Genomic DNA, 24,112 nt, shown 5'->3' on the forward strand with positions numbered 1-24,112 from the left:
GTCGCGAGATGAGACTTAGTGTCCGAGATTCTCGGAAACTATAATGTTACCTAAATCAAAATCCTTTACCAAGCAACTTATTCAGACGTGCCTACTATATATCTGTCTGATTGTTTATACTTAGATACATCATATATTTTGTTTATGGTAATTGGAAAGGAAGTTTATCCATTAGTGGCAACTGCGCGAAACATTAGAACATGGCATACCTGCACACATTCAGGATAAAATTCCATTTACAAGGACCCGTAGGTCGAAGTGAGGCGCTAGATAAGAAATACTCTTCCTCATCGTCGCGATTAATCAAAGAGGTAGAAAGGCGACGTAAAAAACGAAATAGAACGAAAGAAACTAAGTCAATTTAATCAAATATCGTTTCAATTCCTACTGCGCGTTGTTAACTTGTCCGTCGCTGGCAACCCTTTTCAATATATGTCCATGGAATGCAAGTACAAAAATGACAGAATGGATTTGTTTATCACATTACACTGATAAATAATGTAAAATATCCTCATCTATTTTAGAGTCAAGGTAGATTATAAGTTACGAGTTCATACTTATTATCTTATCGTGTAAGACTGGTTCCAAAGATAGAGATAAAGTAACACGCATTCAGTTATCTATCTTCACACATCCTACAGTCCCTCAACCCCCCCTTCCTTCTTCATTTCCCAAATTCCCTCAGCACACTCCCCCTCAAACGTCTAATGTATGGTAATATAGCCTCACACCTACGAAGTATGAGCCGTTGGGTCATTCTTGCTTAACCAAGTGAAATTATAGTCACCTTCCATATCTCGTAAAATTCTACACCAAAATCAAAATTATTATTATTATTATTATGTAATTGTTATCACCCCCAGCACACACAATATATTTTTGTTAGCCTCCTGAGACATAAGTTTCATGTTCTGCCCCTCTTCTCCGAAGTTAGTCCCCAAGCTATACTGCTGTCAGGGCACGAATCTAGAAGTATAATCGGGAGTGGCCTGAATCAAGTTGACTGATTGATTGATTTTGCTAATTTTACTTCGCTTTCCTGCCAGTTTTTGCTATTCGCGAAGATAATTTGAAATAATTCATTTCGCCGATTCTTGAATACTGACTGCTCTCTAGTCTGGCTCATGGCTTCCAATACTAATCATTCTAACATGGATTCCGTCCTTAGCTTCTTTACCGCCATTGTTGGTCAAAGATTTCCTTCTCTACGGCATCTTCGGAAACCTGACATCCTGACAACTTTGAACATTCAGTTACTGCAGACCCGAAGCGATCTGGCCGATATGAAATTTTTCTATAAAAACATCAATAGGAAATTAAGATCCGAATTTCTACTTACAGAATTCAATTTCAGAGTGCCCTCTCGATCTACCAGAAACGCTCTCTGTTCCACAGGCTGCCCCAGTTCTATAATAAATTACCCGCAAACATTGATATTTTCTCCCCAGAAAGTATTTTCCAATCGTCACTAACAATGCATCTATAGATCTTTTGATTGTTTCCTTGTTTATATCTTGTCATGTTTATATTTACCTTTCATGTTGTTACCTAAAACCATCTTGGCCTGTTTTTGTTTCTATATTATAGTTCAGTGTAAAATGGCCATTACATGTTCCGCATCTGAAACTTGGAATAAGTAAATAAATAATGATGAGTGATGATATGATGAAATTGATAAAAGGACATTCTTCACACATAGTGAACAGAAATTTTGAATATTATATATACCTTAAAACATATTGCACTTCAAGCTTTGTGCTAAATATATAAGCTTTTTGAATAAGAACATTTACACGTAATTTAGAAAACAGTATATTTACATTCTAAGAAAGCCCAAACTCATACATAAGAAGCTATCTAAATAGTAACACCGAAAGCTTGCCAAATTTCTATTGCCAAGTACTACAAACTTAATGTCCATCTAACCTGCCTACAAATTTCTTGTGAACACCTTAACATACGTAAAATATCAGCACTATGTCATGAAAACGTCAGTGAAGGAATGCGATAAACGCTGTTTACTCGGCTTGGTGAGGTTGGTCAGTTGCAGAATGGAATACTTCTCGACAGAGAAATCTTTGACAGGACCATTAATGGACACGAGCTATCTTTCAGTTTGTGTTTGTGACGTAGTTCAGAAATTGTATATTGCATGGTTTCAATTCCATTTTCGTTAATGGGGATGAAAACACCCCTGGTAATTTTATTTTGCCGGGGATATTTTTTTTTCTGTGAATGGGAAACCCCGGCATGAGCTTATGTCTAGTTAAGACCACTAAAATCCATATAAAAACATCTGTCCTACCGAGCATCTGGACCAGACAATATTCCTACTATTTTCCTTCAAAAAACAGCTCACTCGCTAGCTACTCCTCTTGCAATGTTATACAATAGGTGCTTCTCTGAAGGCTGCTTTCCCACTCAATGGAAGAAAGCAAATATCATTCCTATTTTTTAATCTGGCAATGCAAACGATACTACATGCTACAGGCCCATTTCTCTCCTTTCCACACTTGCTATTGTCTGTCAAAAGGTTATAAAAAATAGACTTCTGAAATTCACATCCCCTTACATTAACCCAGCACAACACGGCTTTCTTCCAAATTCTTCATGCCTTACCAATCTGTCTTCTATGCAATCCTATGCCATAAACGCAATTACTAAGCGAAATCAGTTAGATGTTGTGTACTTTGATCTGTCCAAAGCTTTTGATTCAGTAGATCACCATTATTTACTGCATAAATTAGCTAACAGATTTAATATAACTGGAAACACGTTAAACATAGTGAAAGACTATCTAAGAAATAGACAACAACGTGTTATACTTCCTGGAATAAATTCTAGCTGGCTTCCTGTTATATCTGGTGTGCCGCAAGGAAGTGTTCTTGGCCCTCTGTTATTTGTATTATATCTGCATGATCTCACAGACCTCTTTAATTCCCCCATCTCAAGCACAAATCTAATGTTCGCTGATGATTGCAAGATTATGAGAGAAATAAAACAGCCATCAGACATGCAACTTCTCCAAAATGACATAAATAGATTCTCTGAATGGTGTAAGCGATGGAAACTGACCACAAACCCTTCGAAATGCTCTTACATAACAATTTCATTGAAGCAAAACATTCTTGAAGGTAATTATACACTCACCGACATCACTCTAGCAAAAGAAGCACAACACCGAGATCTAGGTATCCTCATAGATTCTAAACTAACTTTCGATAATAACATATCAACCATCACAAAAAAGGCAATGCGTATGCTAGGCTTACTTTACAGATTCACCGAAATCCATAACCCGAAAGCACTTTCCATTTACTTCAAAACTTTTGTGTCCCCCATTCTAGAATACTGTTCACCAATCTGGAACATGGCTGCCCCTTCTCATACCTCCAAGATCGACAATGTTCTCAGCTTTTTCCTCTCCATCGTTCGATACAGAGTGCCGGCCCTGAGACACCTACCTAGGAGAGATCTGCTTGTAAACATAAATACTCCAGAATCACGTAGATACGTTGCAGAGTGCCTAGACACAAAACACGGAGCAAGGAAACTTTCCACACTGCAACTCCAAGACTCTCACTCAAGGTACCTTTATAAGGTATGCCATTCCCGAGGTTCCGAGATTTATTCCCATGATGCTGTGCGCGCTATGACGTCATTAAGCGGACAGAATGGAATTTACTTCGTTATCGTATACGGAAGCTTGAGATAAATGGGTCGATTATTTACTTATACACACTTTTTCTTGAATGCCGGTAGAATGAGAACAAATCAACATGTTTGTGCTCCTGCCACGTGCAATAATAATAGAAGAAAATCGCCTGGAATAAAGTGATCATCGCTTCCCAAAAAGTTGCTGCAGCAGGATTGATTCAATTTGTTCCTCCAAATTTCGGACTTACTCAGTGGTGCAACCACAGGGGAGGGCAGGGGCATTGTCCCCCAACCTTCGACGGAAGTCAATTCTAGGGGGGGGCAAACATTGATGGCCAAAGGCACCTGCAGGGGGCACAGAGGAGAAATTGCCCCCTTCTATTTCAAATTTTATACAAATAAAAATACATTTCCTAAAATTTTCTTGCTCGCTTTGCTTGCAGTGCCAGCTTTTCTCAGTCTCGTCAAGTTCAGAGACGTAGCTAGGGGGCGTCGGGAGTCGGTCATGGGCGCCAAATAATCTAATTTTTAAAAAATGTGAAAGAGAGAATGCCTTGGCGCCATGTGCTATTATTTGTTCCTTATTAAATCAATATTGTTTTAAATTGCAAAAATTGGATCAAAAAATTTACTTTCTCGCTTCGCTCGCAATATAATTGTTTTTTTTAATGTGATGTATTTAAATAATATGTCTTGTATATGTGTAATGAAAAAACTTTGAATACGTACATAATTTAGTGTTAGCATCTTGCATATGTATTTTCTTATTTTATGTCGCTCCATGTTGCTTATGTGTAAAACATATGAAAGTTATACATGTTATATGTACCAAAAAAATATCTTCGGCACGCATTTATCATTCATTTTCTGACATTCAAAAATACAGTTTGTGTGCTTGTTTTCAATTATTAGCTAATGTAAAATTTCTGGTGTTGAAAAAATATTTCAAATCGTTTGTTCCAATTAAATGCTTTAGCACAGACATCTACCTACCTTTTGCGTAATTTATGAGGATAATAACGTCTTTGATACTACCACTACTACCACTAGTAATAATAATGACATTATTAATGTTATTATTATTACTATTATTATTATTGGTACGTTTATCCTGGTACTTTCTCCCTCCAGACAAAAATTCGTGGTTGCGCCTCTGGCCTTTTCTTCCACACTCGCCTTCCGTATCATCACGTATGCAACTTTCAAAAACCTTTACACAATCGGAACTCAGTTTCTAAGTATTGCTTCATTGAATATTGAGTGCAAGATAAGATTTATTAGCTTTGAAGTTGAAACATCGTCCGCGACAATAATACTTTGAACATCTCGTAGGTAGCGAACACTAATTAACAATTGCACTATTACTTTACTTTATGTGCGTTTGTTGAGAAATTGTGCTGAAAATATAATGTACGACTTACAGGACAGCCGTTTCTCCCCTGCACATCCTTTCAATCTTCTCGTCAATCAATGAGAAGAGCTGCCATGTAAATAATGACCAAAGAAGCTATTCTATCAGGCCCGTAGCCAGGAATTTTTTGTAGGGGGGGGGGGCGAAGTCAATCCTAGAGGGGGCAATATTTTAATATATTGTGTCGCATTGGCACATGTTATGGTAGAGTACACAGAGGCACTTGCCCCCCTCCCCCAAAAGCTATAAGTAACAGAAAAGGGATGGTATCTTGAAACTGCAACGAACAAAAAAAAAAAAAAACTTCGAGCAACATCAAATAGCAATATTTCGATAATGACCTTTCCAGGTTGCCAAAGAATATAAAGTTTAACATAAATAGGCTAATAGAGACTGTACCTACTTGATATTGTAATTGATTGATTTGGTGTTTAAGGTCCACTTTATGCACACTTAATAAATAAATAAATAAATTTGGACTGGACCTACAGTTTAAAGTGGGATCCGAACCATTATGTGCCTTCACCCTACTTGATATTTACAGGTCGATAATGTTAATTGATGACTAACAACAGCTTTGGGCCTCTCTGCAGAACTGATTAAGGGAGCCCTTTATAAATCATGCTTCATAATGATTCCCTCTAGTTTCCAGTACGCAAGATTTTTTACGCACAAAGGAATCTATCGAGAATCCAACAACACCATTGTGTTGTGTTGTACAAGCAAAATCGGATTAATTACATAATAATGGTTAGGATCTGCACTTTGATGAATTGTGGAAAAAATTGTAATACTTTTTTTGACCTTGCTAAAACATTAAAACATGGGTCCCTTAGTCCACCACGGACTCTATTTCCTTCAAAGGGGAGACTCTTGTATCACTACATACAATGTTTGCCTACTGGTTACGTTAACCATTTTGCAAAATATTGTGTGAATTGTATTATATTATAGTTGAAATACATGTTTCGACACCTGACAAAAATAGGAATCCCTTGATTGACCAATGACTTCTTGGATTACAGTGTCATCATTAATATTTGATATTAAGTTTCATAGAAAGAAATTGTTTTAATAGGGCGCAAATAATTTTACGGGGGCTCCCAGGGCCGACTCCCGCCGCCCCATATAGCTATGGCTCTGAACTTGGACTATAAGAATAGGAGAAATTGTGAGCGAAGCGAGCAAGATAATTTTACGAAATGTACCTAGTATTACCATAAATACTGTCCCAAAGTTGTAAGTAAATAGACACAAAATGGTGAGAGATATTGTAATATCAGAATAACATGAGGTGCATGGATGCATTATGAACCAAAATCACAAATAATTATTCGAAATGGCCACCTTTAGCACTGACACACTTCTGAAGTCTTCGTGGCCACGCATCAATGGAATTACGCAACACATCGACTGGAAAATGAGCAACTGCCTTCAGAAGAGACCGACCGCTTTAAACTTTCAATATTGGGATGTCTCTTCTTCCAAGCCATCTCCTGAAGCTTGGACCACAATTTGTAGTCCAAAGGGTATAGGTCCGGACTTGCAGAAGGCCAATCTGAAGTAGAAATGAAGTCTGGAACATTTGCTATGAGGGCACGCTCCATTTCTGTGAAAATGGGTAAAAACATCAGCCAAAGTACCAGCAGACAGTGCTTGAGAAACTATGCAAGAATCTTACCGACACCATCTTCCATGGAGAGAATTGGAGCTTCCAGCAGGACTCAGCCCCAGCACACAAAGCACGCACCACCCAGCAGTGGTTGGAGGCAAATGTTCCTGACTTCATTTCCACGTCAGATTGGCCCTCTTCCAGTCCAGACTTAAACCCTTTGGACTACAAATTGTGGTCCAAGCTTCAGGAGATGGCTTGCAAGAAGAGACATCCCAATATTGACAGTTTAAAGCGGTCTGTTCAGAAGGCAGCTGCGGAGTTTCCACTTGATGTGTTGCGTAATTCCATTGATGAGTGGCCATGAATACTTCAGAAGTGTGTCAGTGCTAATGGTGGCCATTTCGAATAATTATTTGTGATTTTGGTTCATAATGCATCCATGCACCTCATGTTATTCTGATATTACAATATCTCTCACCATTTTGTGTCTATTTACTTACAACTTTGGGACAGTATTTATGGTAAGACTAGGTATTTTTATTTGTATAAAATTTTAAATCGAAGGGTGCAATTGCCCCTTTGTGCCCCTTGCAAGTACCCTTGGCCGTCTGGAAGAAAAATGCAAGGAACACGTCCTCCCCGATGGCGCAGTGGTAGCGTCATCGCCTTGAAATCAAGGGGTCCCGGGTTCGATACCCGGTGGAGGCACAAAGTGGTTCGGATCCCACTTTAAACTGTGGGTCCAGTCCCAATTAGCCTTACTGTGCATAAAGTAGACTTAAAAAACCAACTCAAACCAAACCTACCTGTATTATTAGTAAAACACATTTTATGTGTGTGTTGGATATGGTATGAGATTTAATTAGGAAAAGCGATGGATAACGTAATATTTATACAAAGTAAATTAATGTATTATGTTCTTACAACAAATGTAACTATTACAGAATAGGAAGCCAGTGACGAAATTAGCCGTAAGTTTTTTTTTAATTCCTCGCAGTAGTAAATATTGTTACAAATAAAATCCAAAAAATTAGATCCTCAACTCAGGTGGATAAGAGATCAAATTATAATTCTCAGCTTGCATTTACCTCCGATTATTAGAAGTATCATTCGACCGAAAAGCAATCTCCGACTGTTGGCTGATAAATGCGACGTGCCTAAAATACAGGAAAACGTAACAGCATAATCGTTCCATTATTTTTGTTTTGTATTTGTATTGCTTTTGTTTTATTTCAAGTATAATTTACCCCTTGGCTAATCGCAAAGATGAAAATGAATGGTGAGTAGATGAAATGGATGATCACAAATCCATGTGGATCACAAACAGTACAGAGTACTACACAGATTGTTGGCCAACATGCCAGAACCTAGTAAGCCCGCAAGAATGAAGTTCCTAGGATATATTACCTGAAAGAAATATTGCTATTTGAATGTTTCCCGAAAAGACACCATTTATACAATAACCATCATCTAATTCATTCGCCGGCCCGGTTCAAGTCCCAGCATAGGCATAGGTGTTCTCTGCGAGTCAGGCACGTATCCAGGAATTCCCTTCGTGGGGGGCTGAACACCATATTTTTAAGGTGTATAGATAGAACCTCACAACTGTATGTTTAAGGCCAGTGGTGGCAATTGGGTTCAAAAGGGGAGGGAGGGTGCAAGAAAAGTTTACTTTCTCTTCCCTTGGTATACAAGGGTTAGCATAAAGAGGTCATAGTGTGAAGGCAAAAGAATGGGGAGCAACTATCCCCAAAATCGTCGCCACTGTTCAAGGCTGCCAAATTATTCAGAACGTGAAATCGGAACATTTTTTACCACTCAACTCCTCTGTTTCCATGCATTAACATTGTGTGCCGGAACCATCTCAGTATGTGTGTTTGTCCATTTCTTATCATCAGACATCAAAACATCTATGGCGTCTTCGAGTGTTTTTACGAAGCTGTTACACACGCACGGTATGGACAATCCACTCGACAACGCGAGACTCAAACTGTTGGCTGCGAACTGGACGCAGAAATTTCTCGAATATTTCTCTCTGATTCGAGCCTCAACACCACTACTGTGTCTTGTCCTCCCATGTTTACAGTTCTTATAAAAGCCGAAACCCACCAAATTATTCATATTGAGGCCTAAGCACTCGCAAGTGTTCACAATTTCTGTCACAACTTCCGCAGTCTTGTCATATATTGGCACGAAACAAAGTAAGTCTTCTCGAATACAGTTCGAAACAATTAATTCACAATGAAAACCCTTCCGATCCCAACACATCTAGTGTTTCTTCTCCCAATATGATTAAATGCTTATTCATTTATCTCCAGTGACGTGCCCAGGGGAGGGTTGGTGAGGTCATAACCCAATTTGACAAAGTATTCCTTAAAAACATGAACGTCAAAGAGAGGAAAAGATGGCAAAATGAGGACTGACCACCGAAAATAGTATGCATAACCCTCCTCTTCTAAAATTCTGGGAAAATTTGGTCCGGGCACAACTAACTCATCACTCAAAACTTTGATTTTCAGTTGATCTGTGCAGCTTATTTCTTTTTTAATTAACCGCTCCAATACCCGTTACTGCTTAAATATTCACTTTAGAGAGAGACCTTCGATCTCTTCGCCCCTCGACCCGAACTAGCACTACACTGAGGCTCCGGAAATTCCGCTGTCGTTAATGCCTTTTGCTTTGGACCCGAACTGGAACTAGTAGTAGACTTCGTTACTTTATGGTATTTAGTCCTTTTCATTTTCGAATCACTAGATCTTATAAAGCCACCAATAGACACTGACTGATCACTAATCGACTGTATGAACTATCACACTTATCTTTGAATACTCATTAAGCGATTCTGTTGTACAGATCAACCTGGAAATTGAAGCCGCGTATTTTAACCTCATTATATTCTAGAACGTTCCACAGATAAAACGATTCGTTAATGTTGCCAGTAGTTCGACTCCTTCTCTTATTCAAGAACGTTCCCTCTCGCGCTTTCCAGAGATTAAAAAATTACAATAAATCGTCCTACGTGTGGCGCTACGTTTGCAGCTTCCAAATGCTGACAAGTCTTTGCATAGTGTTGCGACAACACCGAAAGCGCAAGAAAAGTTTTAATGCAATATTATCAACAACAGGGTTATAGAACATTCTCCGTGTTGCCTTGGTAAGTATTTCTCTCCTTATATATTATCGGCACACTATTCAAGAAAACAAAAACCTAATTTTCCCGGACCCTGTGGCTGAGTGGTTAGTACATCGCGCTGCGACCCCAAGGGTCCCGGGTTCGAATCCCGCTCGGCCATGGTTGTGTGTGAATGTCAATTTATCATTTTCATAATTTCATCACTCATTCCCATCTTCGTAAATTAGCTAAGAGAAACAAAACGCGAAGTAAAATGAAATAAATCAAATAAAAAAAAACTAATTTTATGTAGTGTAAACTGAAAAAATTAAGGGGGGCTCCTGCCCCCTGATCCCACCTTGGGTGCGCGCTATTAACAATAACAGGGTTATAGAACATTCTGTGTCTTGGCTAGAAAATTATTTATCTGAAATTATCATCACATTATTTAAGAAGCCATGAACCTAATTTTATGTAGCGTAATTTCCTGAATGGGGTGCTGGAGCCCCCTGATTCCCACCTTGCATACGTGCTTGACTCGATAATTATTTCTCTCCTTAAATTATCGTCACGTTATTTTATTTCACACCACAAGAAACCAAAAACCTCATTTTAACTATTGTAAACCGCAAACTTTCGGGGTGGCTCGAGCCCCCTAAGCTCCCCCTTGGATACGTGCCTGCTACGAGTGTCCCTTCATCAATTTAAACTAATCATCACTCATCCTGTTCGTCGCGATTAGCCAAAAGTGGAAGAAGACGATAAATAACAAAAACAAATTTATCCTCATCGTGGCGATCAACTGGAGAATGTTAAAAGTAGCGTAAAAATATTAAAGGGAAATTCCAGGACATTCAGTAAAAAGACATATCAGAATATGCCCGGACAAGAACTTTCCTTAGAATGAGACATTTAAAATAAATGCAATAGGTTAGCTGGAAAGAAAAGCCGGCAGTGGACTACAGCCTGCAGGGACAAGATATCACGCAAAAAATAAACTATGCATTGTTTTGGAATAAATGTATTCTTCTATCGCGTATTTGATCTCTTGCTGTCAAATCAAATTAACAGCTTTGGTGTATAATATCAAAAGATGCATGAAAACACAGCGTTTCATGGGCCATCTGCTACATTCTACGCATAGCTTTCAACCGCTCGTGTCCGCTTGGTGACGTCACAAGCTCTAGCCAATAACGTGCAAGTCGCGGAGTGGCCCCCCCTGACTCTCACTCATTCAACGTTCACTATTTCACAGGCTACAAAATCAGTTCAATGTAATCTCAAACCAAACCGATATATTCAGTTCATATCCATCTTTTATCACCAACATATAAAAAATTGTATATAAGTAATGCTTTTGTGAAACACATCTGTTTACCTTGGAACTGTCTCGACTTGTTTATGTTTATATTTATTTTTTGTTTATTTTATTTTATCTTGTTTCGTGTGTTCATTTTAACACGAGTGTACTGTTTTACTGTTGTTTCTTTCCGGTTTAAAATGGCTTCTGCTGTACTGGAAATTTCAATAAATAAATAAATAAAATAAATTAATGTAAAAGAAAGAAAATAAACAGATTTGTGCTGAATACCAAAAAAGTTGTTACGTCTATATCTATGAAAAACTAAATATGCTGACCAAGGCAGTAAACGTTTAGTTTATGTTTTTAATAAAATAAATTACTGCCTTGGTCAGCATATTTAGTTTTTCATAATCATGGAAACAAGGCTTAATGGTGTTGTCTATATCTAATGAAAAGTAAAGTCCCTGATCATTATTTGTATGTGCATTGTTAGTAGTAGTGGTGCACATAAATTTTCCCAGTCGCTGCGAATGCAAAGCTGTACAGTGGGATCCATTAGTATTACCGTGCAAATTGTCCATGACTATTTTCATTAATTTTTCTCGTACATCCTGTGTGTTTTTAAGCGATGGATTTCCATGTATGCTGGTGCAGAAGTTGTCAACAGCTTGTTTTGAGTTTTCTTTTAATTCTTGAAGCTCTTAGTGGGTCAAATAAAGTGCACGAACATGGTGATGGACAATTTGCACGGTAATACTCATGGATCCCACTGTACAATCACAATATATTCCTTACCTTAATGCAAGTTGAGTCTGCATTACGAACGCCCCTATCAACAATGTTGACAAGTTGCAGCAAGTTCACAACATGACTTCCTGAAGAGCTTCAGAAAGTTGCAAATAACAACAATAGAAGTGTCTTCATTAGAAACATCTTCAAATATTTCCAAGTACTGTACAATAGAAAGAAATACATAATTATTTAAATCTTAAAACTGCACTGTGCTTATAAACCCACTTTGCTTCACATAAAGAAGTAATGTTTTGCATTTATTTTCAAGCATGTCGTTTAATATATAAATCTTAAGGACCACAGTTCATTTAATTGCACAAGAAAAAATAGAGGACATTTCTCCTTCTGGGTTAACGCTTAATCGTTAGAATTTTTTAACAAGGAAATTTGAAATGATTTCTTCGCGGGGTTTCAACGCTCAAAACCCTCCCCCCGTGTATGCTCATGGGTACGTTACCTCTAGTTTTCGTCGTGTTGTAGCTGGAGAATAAATTTACACTCAGGATCACCAAAGAATGATTTCATGAAGAAAAAAAAGGCCTCAATCATTTGCAGCAAATGCATTCGTTTGATTGGGTTTGTGCACAGAAAGGCTAATCTGGACTAGACCTACAGTTTAAGGTGGAATCTAAATCACTGTACAACGGGAATCGAACCCGGGATGAAATAGCCGTAAATCAGATCTTTTTTGAAAAATTTCATGGGCCATTGAGGAAATTTTCGAAGAAGAAGAAGAAGATTGGGGGTGTTGAAGGTATCTGAGACTGTTGCGAGCTAAGCAAGGAATATTTTTTTAGATTTATTTTATCCCGAGCTCACAATAATATTAATTCAATGGGGCGCCGCGACGTTTACTCTATTCCAACTTTTTTTCTTTTTGCCCCTTTAGTGAACTTTTTTGTCTCAAGAGTCCGGGTTGACCGCCCCCGCCCCATCCGTAGCTAAATCTCTGCTGCTTTCTCCATCATTTTAATTTCGTTTATCCAGTTTACTATACTACATATTTAATGATTACTTCACATTGCATACAAAAATATTTTTCTTAAAATTGGAGGATTCGAACTTCTAAAATAACCGATGGGGAAAAACTCAAAACTCAACGTTCTTAACTTGACGATAGTGGCAACCCTTCACGTAATATCGCCAGCCAGCAACGATAGATTGGAGTTGCGGGCGGTCGGGGAATTCCCTTGCTGAACACTGAAGTATATGGATGTGCTCGCGATAACGCGTAATCATCATCGAGAGAGGACTGCGACAGACTAGTGCTTCTGCAAGTGACTAAGTCAGGTAACTATATCCTGTATAAACAACTACTTCTTAAGTACTGTGACACGATATACTACCTTTTGCTGTCATATTTGAGGGGTGTAAGGGGTGATCCTTTAGGAAGGCACACAAATGTGATCCTCTTTTCAACGTACTGGACTATCTTGTGAAGACTAACGAGGCACTGGTGCCTGGTCCAACAACCTGATGAATCCTCTGTATGAAATGTGTTGTGTTGTCCATGTGTGTTTGTGATTGTCCCTTCATTCGTTTTATGGTTTCATCTTGTCAGCGTCCATCCTGGTCTTTGCGATTAGCCAAAAGTGTCCGAATGTCCAAATAAAATAAAACAAATCAATCAAAACTCTCATTCGTCAGGACAAAGCAGCGGCGGTCGATGGTTTGTAATAACTATGTGTAACTATTGACCTAATTTTCTCCATTACGCCGTTTCCCCTTCACTTAATTCGGTCCCACCGGCCGCTGCTGGGACAAAGGCCTTGTCCGAAAGATGCAAGATCGTACTTGAAGCGGACGTACTTCAAGAATGGTCGTGTAGTTCAGTCTCGAAGTTTTGGTAAAACATGCGTGCATGCTTTCTTCATTTTCAACATCGCAGCCCCTAAATTTTATTCCGCACCCCCTCACCACCCCCAGATGATTAACCCTGGCGCCGCCACTGCCGTCAGTATACCACAATCTTTAGTTCAACGGGAGGTGCTGCTATTTTAGGTTGTACTAGACCTCATGGAAAACGATATATTGGAATGGCTGGATACAGTCATAATCCAAATCATAACCGCAAAAAGAAAAACAGTTTTGGAACTTTTCCGATTCCACCATTATACACTCCGTGACTCCACCGTCATCTGTGTGACCATTCGGATGATGAGACTTCCCAAAAATGTAATTCGGAACTGGGAAAAAGAAGAGGTCAAACCACGCATCTGCCCAATATTACAATGTAGACGCTGCTTTCGCTATTCACATTGAAAATCAATGTAATACCGGCAATTAGTGTTGCCCACGAGACTTTGGTCTGTCTCGTCCCGTCTTGTGAAAATGCCGTCTCGTCTCGTGTCTCTTCTCGAAAATATACGTTTATTTCGTCCCGTCTCTCGTCTCGAAGGGTTCTGTCCCGTCTCGTCTCGTCCCGTCTCGTTTTGTCTCGTCTCGTCTCGTAAAAGTAATGCAGGATATTATGCCAACAAAAGTTAAAACTGGAAGACATCACAAAATATTATTCCCGAAAGTGGGTAAAACCTTAAAATATTTTGTACGCTGTATAGTGAGAATAAATAAGGTTCGTTAACCATAAGGACATTAATCTAATATATAAAAATGGATGTATGTGTGTGTGTGTATGTTTGTTCCGGTATAACTCTCGAAAGCCTGGAGCGATTTCAACCAAACTTGGTACGCGTATCACTTGAAATCTCGAAAGAAATACTGTGGGGGTAAGACAGCCCTGGGGGGTGGAGGTTTGGAGGGGTGACATGTAAAAATAATCGAAAACGACCGATATTAGTGTGGAATCAATAGTTTTCGGGGTCGATAACATGAATAGGGACACTCCCAGTGCCGTTCAACTCCAAGACACATCTGGCACCCCTAGGGGAGGGGGTGGGAAGGGGGTGAAATGTAGAACGACCGATATTAGTGTGGATCCATAGTTTTCGGGGTCGCTATGATGAATAGTGACACTCCCAATGCCGTTCAACTCCAAGACACCTCTGGCACCCCTAGGGGTGTGGATGGGAAGGGGGTGACATGTAAAACGACCGATATTAGTGTGGAATCCATAGTTTTCGAGGTCGCTAAAATGAATAGTGACACTCCAAATGCCTTTCAAATCCAAGTTAATTTTACACTATAGTTAGAATTCAATGTTTTCCTGTTTAATAGAAGATTGGGATAAATAAATACCCGAGCAACGACGGGCAATCAGCTAGTATTTAATATAATGTTTGTTAATTACCAATAGGTAGAGAATGAAATTTACTTTGTTGTTTTTCTGCCTTCAATCAACTGTTTTATCCATCGTACACTAAGGGAGCTTTCAGACCGAAGCAACAAGCGATAGGCGACAAGTCGCATGGGGAGTTTGCACCGAAGTGACGATCAACACGAGCCCCTTCCGTATATAGGCAAATATTCACCCCATAGTATGCACTACCAACTAACAGACCGAGGCTACACTATGCACGACATTTAGTTTCAGTGATAAAGAACACGAACACCTTGTCGTGTTACTTCGTTTCGGGAGGTCACATTTACTGAGTGTTCGTTTCCAAGCGGTTGCTTGTCGCTTCTCGCCTATCGAGTGTAGCTTGTTGCTTTGGTCTGCAAGCTCCCTTGAGGGAGCGTTCAGAACGGAGTGACAAGCGACATGATAGTTCACACGTGACACAGGTAACTTCAGTTTATTAGAAAGCATTCACAGTCCGAGGCAACAAGACGCACAGTATTCAGAAAACGGTCTAATACGTACAACACGCAAGCAACAATCGACCCCGAACAGTTTGTTGCGTCGCTTCGGTTGCAAGGTTTCATGTAAGGGAGAGTTCAAATCGAAGCGACGTGCGACACATGCTGCTTGGGAACTAGCCCATCAACAGCAGGATTGCACACTGTGGCGGCATGAGACGCCGTGCAAGCCTGCGTTCGATCGGTGGAATCACCAAGCGACACAAGCTCCTTTAGTCTCTAAGCAGGCTTTCCCCACGCATGCGCTACCAACGGACAGAGGCGACACGATGACATTAGAAAACGGTCAAGTCCGAACGACAAGAAAGCGACAATCGACACGTCCCGCTCGTCATGTGGCTTCGGTTCTGAAGGTTATATTTATTACTGAGAGTTCATTTCCAAGTGGCAGGCGTCGCTTCTTGCTTCTCGCTTTTTACTCCTTTGACTTCAGGAGTCAACGCAGAGTATCTAACTATATTGGCCTATTACCAGGTTTTTGGTGCGAAATCTTTAGAGCTTGCAACCAGTACTGAGGATGGAGCTGTTGATTTTGAGAAGAGGGGTCGCAATGAATGAACTGTTTGTGCTGGCGAGAATTTTATGACGATTGTTCCCAATAAGGCTGGAAGAGGACCTACAGTAAACAATGGCAGTGGCTACCTTCGCATCGTTTGGCGCAAGGATGAATGGAAGGAAGCCCTTGGGGTAGCAGTTGTTGAGGAAATTTCAGGATTTTTCAAGTAAAGATAGTAAAGATACCTGAAACACGAGGGTATAGTCTGGGCAAATTCGTTACGAGCATCGTGTGGCGAATTACGTTTTGCGAGGGGGAATCTTACAGATATAACTCGAAAGAGCTTACTAAATAATCGAAGAAATGTTGGAACATCCAGAAATATGGAAAAATAAGAGAATGCTTAACCGACGCAAGAAATTAATTAGAAATGAGATGTTGATATGGGCAGTGATAAAAAATACCTTTTCCCAGCGACGCGTGCAGCTGGTCGTGCTACTTAGGTTCGGAAATTGACATACTTTGGTCTGGTCACTTCTTACTTCGGTCTGACATATGCGACAAACAACACAGGACAGGCGAAAATCGAGAAGTGTCGCTTGCGAACGAACCAACAGTAATAAATGCAATTCTTTGTGCCGAAGCGCCGAGACAAGCAGGAGAGAATAACGGTCACCCAGGGAAGTTATGCCACAAATTGATTACATTTCCTCACAGAATTCAGGTGTTTTCTTGCTCCAATTTTAGTTTCCATGTCTTCCCTTTTTGCCGAATTACGTTTCACCCATTTACCCAGAGGCGCATTATATCATATTTCCCATCCAACGATTATTTTGAAGGGAGGGAAATTCTCCCTCCGCTGGGAAATTTCATGTTTAAACAGACAAAATGCTTAATAAAAAGTTAAAAGGTGAGAGATACCTAGAGAAAATGATTACTGACCGCGAGGGGGTTTGGATGGGGAAATATTACAATTAGCAAGGGAGGTTACATGTCAAAAATCACATCACTTCCTTCCATGAGAAGACTACAAAAATTGCTTTAGGTCCTTTCCTTAGATGGCACGATTTTATGTGGAATATTCCTTATTCCTCGTGCGGGAATAATCGTGTTGTGAAGATAACAACTATTGTATGCCTCACTTAACTGTTCAGTGTGGTATTTAAGAAATTTCCAGTGGGGGGAATTCTACTGACTGTCTAGGGACAGCATGAGATAATGACTTTATGCCATAATACATTTCCCCCAAGGATAAAATTTATCAAGCAGGGGGGATACAAGTATCCAGAGGGGGGAATCCCCCCATCCCCCCTACAAATACCACCCTGCGCGTTATAGCAGTAGTTTTTACTTTAAAGGCGTTAAATATATTTAAGCTGTTTTAAGGATAATCAAATAATAAACAAAGCCCGCAATTTTCGTAATTCTCGTAAGGTTTACAATATTTTTCATAAATTTTCCATTCAAAGAAATTATCAAGAATAGTTCTCTCTCACAATATTTGTATACAGATAGATATCTGAATCGGTATTTTAGCAAAGTACTTATATCTGGAGTACTATTACAGCTTAAACTTACTAAGCTTGAATACATTGAAAAATGGAAGTAATACTGGATTTCGGAAGAGTATAAAAACTAAATAAGATAGCCTTTTTATGTAATGGACGCTGATTTGGGTTTCCAAAGAATATCCTTTACTCCGAGTAAATAAATATTCGCAACTGATTAATTATTTTGTTTGTATTTTTTTCGAGACTTTCGAGACGAGACGAGACTTTTCACGAGCCGTCTCGTCCCGTCCCGTGTCTCGTCTCGGAAACGAGACGAGACAGGTGGTCAGTCTCGTCTCGTCTCGAATTTTGAAACGCTTGTCCCGTCTCGTGTTGTTTTCGAGACGGGACACGAGACGAGACGAGACATGTCTCGTCTCGTGGGCAACACTACCGGCAATACTGCGGCGCTCACCTGAAATCCATGACGTGACTCAGCGAGCGTGACCGATCTTGTGCTAATAACGAAAAATTAATTAAACCACGTCTCCTGACTAAGCTCTTGATTGATGTGTCTCTAATGGTTCACATTAGTAAACCGAGTTACTAAATATTTATTGTTCACTGTTGTCACCCGTCACGTACACAGAGCGCACGTCACTCTGCGAATGGGGCTGATCACTGCAAACTTTTTAGGTGGTAGCGCCAGCATAGTTGTGTCAGAAAATTTCGTTTGTCATTTGTTTGCTCTAACCTTTACATTGGAGAGCGATATAGTAACTATTCAAACAATATTTTCACCAAAGCGAAGGGGTACAACAAAAAATGTTTTCGTAAACCTTTTAAATAATGTAGCATTTCATAAGTTTCCGAAACACATTCTTGTGAAGCTAAGAATTAACATATTAAAGCGCAACGCAGAGTTCTTCAAACCGGCTAAATAACGTTTGTTTATGCACATGGATCACTAAACTTGGTGTAATTTAGGTTATTTCCAGCTGCCGTTGGTTCACAATACAAAACTTTATGTTATACACTACGCTTTAAGTTCTTTTCTAGTTGCGAGTACGCTTAATCCAACTGCGAGTGTCGGAATCAGAGAAACTCCCAAAATAATCCAGAAAAACGCCGTTTGGGTTGGTAAGGGAGGGAGAAAAGAGAAAATTATTAAAATATCGCTCATTTCGCCAGCTCTCTTTATGCTCTGTTCTTCCTTATTCTCTGTCATTTCAAAAAGAAAAAGAAAAAAAAGTCTGCGGTATCGGCCAATACCATCACACAAGGGAAGACATTTAATCCACAACCCTCACTCCCCGCTTGAACGTAGAAACAAAACGAATTCTACATTCACGACCGTCAACCGTCTGAATTCTGAAGAACTCCGCCATCATCTGGCCAGGAAACAACCCAGCATGATAGTAATCGTTGTTTTTAAAAATTCCTCCTTTCTTACTTCACGAGTTTGTGAGCAGGAATTCAAAATAGCTGATTTCTTTTATTTCCACACAGCCTTTACAAGGTAGTTACATACTGTCGAGATGTTTGGGTACAGCTTTTCCTTTACCCATGCATTTGATATTGTGAATTATCTGCTTCCCTGGAGGGTGGAGGGTAGGAGTTTGTCCAACATTTCTTGGAAAATCTACATGCAGAACTTGTGCTGGCTTTCCAACCTGTCACAAGTCAACGAACCTTTGAAATGGAACAAATGTTGCTGTTGGCTGCGCTAATGGTATCGGATGGTGTCGGTGGAAAACATTCAACTGATACTTACCGATACCGATGAGAGAACACTCATATTGCCGGTTCTCAAATGAGGAACTAACAAACAGAAATGAAACTTGACTGTTCTTTTAGATGTTGACGGTTCTCCTACTTATAAAAAATCATTGTTAGCACCTGTTCGACTTATTCCTAATAATCGTGATTCGATTTATTGGGACTAATAATTATACACATTTAGCTGTATCTATACGCACATATTCTTCGCCATCGTTTGAACCTCCAACCAAAGAACAATTTTGCAGCAGCTGAAAACATCAACCTACCAGGCGAGCAGCAGAGTATCATGTCAATTTAGAAGCAAATTTAGGACTCAGGATCGGCCAATTACTTCATATCGAATGATCAGTGGCCGTTATTGATCCAGTCAGATCTGTGGTGCCCCACCTCCTACGATTTTAGAACACGAAGTAACAAAGTTATCTTGCGATCTTAGCAATAGCAATAGCAACACGGCCCCCATAGTTCTTCTCCTCCGTATTGACTGGAGCACACCTCAGTTCAACCGGCGCTGCGGTATATTGACAGCCTCTCTTGGGCCCTACCACCTGTGATATGATATGATATTTATTGATATTGATACAAGCCCTTGGGATGTGCATATCGTACAGTATTGTTATATAAACACCCCGCCTTAAACATACATTTTTAAACATAAATATTTAGAAAAAATTACATGTATAAAAGGCAATATGTCCCTTTTCTAACATTTGTGATTGTTCATTATCACTACCTTCAGAACACTGCACTGCACGCTCGGCCTATGCCTGAGCCACTGTTCCGTACCGTTCACTTTCACCGACCCCTTGCAGCATTTTTCGTCGCTCCCTGTACAGGGTTTAACTCCCCCCCCCCTTGAGCTTGTGAAATATGAAAAATGCTGTGAAAGAAAATTTAAAAAATGCTAATTGATCACAAAGATCTGTGACAATACTACTATTACTACTACTACAATTACCACTACTACTACTATTACTACTACTACTATTACTACTAATAATAATGATTTCAAATATTATTCCCATGCAGCACGGAGAAAAGCACAGCATTCCAAACTTACGAGTCTTTAATAGTGAATGCCTTGAAAATAAACACGAATTAATTATTGAAAATAAAATATGAGGGCAAGTATGATTTAAAAGAGAAAAATAGTTATTTTTGTATCTCAGTTCTTCTTCGTTCGTTTTAAGCGGCTAATGCAGACTGAGGGTAGCCCGACAAGATTGATTTGCTTTATTTTACTTCGCTTTATGTGCCACTTTTGGCTAATTTGCGAAGATGGGGATGAGTGATGATATGATGAAACTGATGAATGAACACTCACAAACATCCATGCCCAGGAGAGGATTCAAACCCGGGATCCCTGGCGTTGTAGCGCGATGAGCTAACCACTCCACCACGGGGGCCGGCTCTAGGCCGACAAGAATACACAGTCACCAGTCCGCCTTCCCATTGTTTACTGCAGCACGTTTGCACTTCTGAATTCGAATTACAATAAGCTTAACTATTGTAAAATGTTTTGTTGCTAAGAACAGAGAGACAATCCAGATGTGAATTATCCTGCATATGCATGGTAGATTTTGCGGGTGGTATTGGCGCGTTTCTCATAAACCTTTACAGCGTCATTTTGGATCCGTCGATATGTCTAAACAATCTAAGCGACCGCAAAGTTCAATTTTGCAATTTTCTTTTGCAAAAAGTCATGCAGTGACTCTCGCGAGAATTGTGAAAATGCCTTGCTTCGTCGCAGTGTGTCCACGCTATTGCGAACGTTCTTCCCGGTACTGATTTCGCATCCCCTTGTGAATTTTCAAGTTATGCCGTATCTACATCCACATCACTAAATAATGTTGAAGAAAGAAGTGCTTTGTGAATTGCCTAGAAGTGATAAATGTGTTGGAATGTCTTTAAATTTACTTTTGAACGCAAGAATAGACTTAGTGGAATTTAGCAACATGGATTCTACATCGGGCCTCATCATCATCCTGGGTGAGTTCCATATGTAAAGGTAATGTTAACTTCCCCGTGCAAATAGCACCGTGCCATGAAAGTGCATGTAGAGGTGAGGCCCCACAGATTTTCGATCTCGGCCATTTTGGAGGTGATATGATCAGCTCCGGCAGCCTTTACCTTTACCCCCCACGGTTGCTTTCAGGTACGCATTGATATGAGGCTGGGTGAGCCCTGGAGTCACTTTATGCGGGAACAACGACTGAAAAATTCTAACCAATTCCGGGAATGGAACCCGGATCTCCCGCATGGTTGTCAGACGCCCTACCTAATAGACCACCTCGGCTTCTTTGATGAGTTCGATAGGCTACTTTGATTATTTCAATTTATTTTAATATATTTGCTTGTTTTTGTGGATTTTCTTCACACATAAAATGTCTCACCTATCATACAAATGACAGTTGACTAGACAATTATTTCGTAACAAAGAAACAAAAAGTGCCCCTAGAATTTGTTAAAAATCGAATAACTAGAAAGTAATTTTGTTCTACTGCTTTCATAAATATATTTATGTAGATCTCTACTACTTAAAAGTGATAGTGATATAAGTAGTAACAGTAGCTGCATTAGTAGTATTATTAGTAGTAATTAAACTAATTAATTAATTATAAGAGTTAATTAATTTTGAGTATTATTAATTTATTATAATATGATAAAACAATGGTAATGTGAATTTGGAGAAAGTTTTAGAAATAACCCCTCCTTGATAAAATCCTGCGCACGCTACTAGTCTTGCTTTCTATTACTTCTATGTTTGCCCCCTTAGAATTGATTTCCGTCCAAGATGGGGAATAGGCAATGTCCCTCTGCCCCTTGTAGTTGCGCTGGGTGTGCTGAAGGGGTGCGGAATAAATTTTGTGGGATGCCATGTTGAAAATAAAGAAAGCATGAAATAAAACATGCATGCATGTTTTAGCAGAGGCGCAACTACGTTTTTTTTCTGGGGGAAGAGCAAGTATGAGGATAATCGTGCCAATAATAATAACAATAATAATATCATTACTACTATTATTATTATTGTTAGTAGTAGTAGTATAGTAGTACTAGCATCAGCAGTACTGGAACCGCAAGCAAGAAAGCCTGGGCATACCCGTGACTCCTGTGCACCGTAGTCGCGAGTGGAGGGGAGGGGAAGAGTTGAACAGAAGCAGGGGAAGATACCCAGAGACTTTTCGCTGAAGTTTCTTTTTTTTGTGGTTACTCTATAGTAGTAGTATCAAAGACGTTATTATCCTCGTAAATCACGCAAAAAGAGGAGAAGTCTGTGCTAAAGCATTTGTGTTGGACAAACGATTTGAAATATTTTTTTCAACACGTTCAATTTCACATTAGCTAATAATTAAAAACAAACACACAAACTGTATTTTTGAAAGACAGAAAATGCTTGACGAATATAATTATTTTTGTACATATGATATGTATAACTTTCATCTAAAACAAATAAGAAAATATATATGCAACATGTTAACACTTGTGTATGTATTCAAAATTTCTTTAATATATATATATACACAGGGTGACTTGTAATTAGATGTATTCTCTGAAAGGGGTTAGAGTAGAGGCAATTTGCAATAAATTTGACCAAATGATAGCCCGTCCGAAAATTAGTAGTTTTCGATATAATCGAATTCTATTGTTTTTTTTTTAAAAATGACAATTTTCCACATAAAAAGATGAATTGAGACAAAACTGTTCATTATATGGCACATATTTCAGCGTTTTCTGATAGCTAACAAACAAGTGGTTCGTTGAAAAAAAAAAAAAGTTTTCTCCCAAATAACTATCACATGTAAGTAACGGCGGGTGAGTCTAAACTTATAAGTGATGATAAAAAAATACACTCTTAGTTCACTAGGCCACGTATTAATAACAAAAATGGTATGACACGAAGCGTACAAATTAATACTTAAATTACTTCCGTGAGTCATCAGCTATCCAACAAGGTACTGTACAAATGTTGCTAACATTCACATTTGTATTCATTTGCATGGAATGGAATCAATGAACATTACAATTAAAGAACATTACACGTCTTGCTCAAAGTGGGCACCTCCGTTACGAATGCAGGCACGGAGGTTTTTACGGACATTTTGACTCGTAACTCGTGATGTGATGGTGTCCTTGATGTGTTGGCCAGCTGTTAAGATCCTCTCCCTGAGCTCTTCTTGCGAGTTTACCGGTGTGTTGTAAACTAAGTCTTTCGTGTGGGCACAAATTAAGAAGTCGCAAGGCACAAATCGGTGGACCGAGCCGGCCAGGGAATCGGGCCTCCTCGGCCAATCCATTTCTTTGGGTATTTTTTATCCAGCCATTGTCGCACGCCCAGGCAGAGCGTCATGAACCATTTGATCCAGCCATTTTTCCTGCCCCAAATCTTAAATGGCATCACTTATGAACATTTTTTGAGGAACGGGATGGCAATGTTGTTGGAGGATGTGCCTCTAGCTACAACACGTGACATGATTTACCAGCATGATGGCTGCCCAGCTCGATCCCCCGATCGATTTGACGCCTTGCGACATTTACATTTGGAGCCACGTGAAAGACTTAGTTTACAAGACACCGGAAAACTCGCTAGAAGAGCTCATTGAGAGGATCTTAACAGCTGGTCAACACATCAAGGACACCATCACATCACGAGTTACGAGACAAAATGTCCGTAAAAACCTCCGTGCCTGCATTCGTAAC

At 39.4% G+C, this 24,112-nt stretch overlaps 1 protein-coding gene across 1 annotated transcript in view; it reads left to right on the forward strand.

The window, feature by feature from the left end:
* The first annotated feature begins 13,112 nt into the window (after positions 1-13,112).
* Positions 13,113-24,112, forward strand: part of LOC145988877 (cyclic GMP-AMP synthase-like receptor) — an 89,218-nt gene continuing 78,218 nt past the window's right edge. The window contains exon 1 of the mRNA XM_083124143.1: positions 13,113-13,180. The gene's annotated coding sequence lies outside the window, so the exon portion shown is untranslated. The remainder of the gene's footprint in view (positions 13,181-24,112) is intronic.

Source organism: Lepisma saccharinum, chromosome 6 (genome assembly GCF_977018435.1).
Source record: "Lepisma saccharinum chromosome 6, izLepSacc3.1, whole genome shotgun sequence".
Classification (NCBI taxonomy): Eukaryota; Metazoa; Arthropoda; class Insecta; order Zygentoma; family Lepismatidae; genus Lepisma; species Lepisma saccharinum.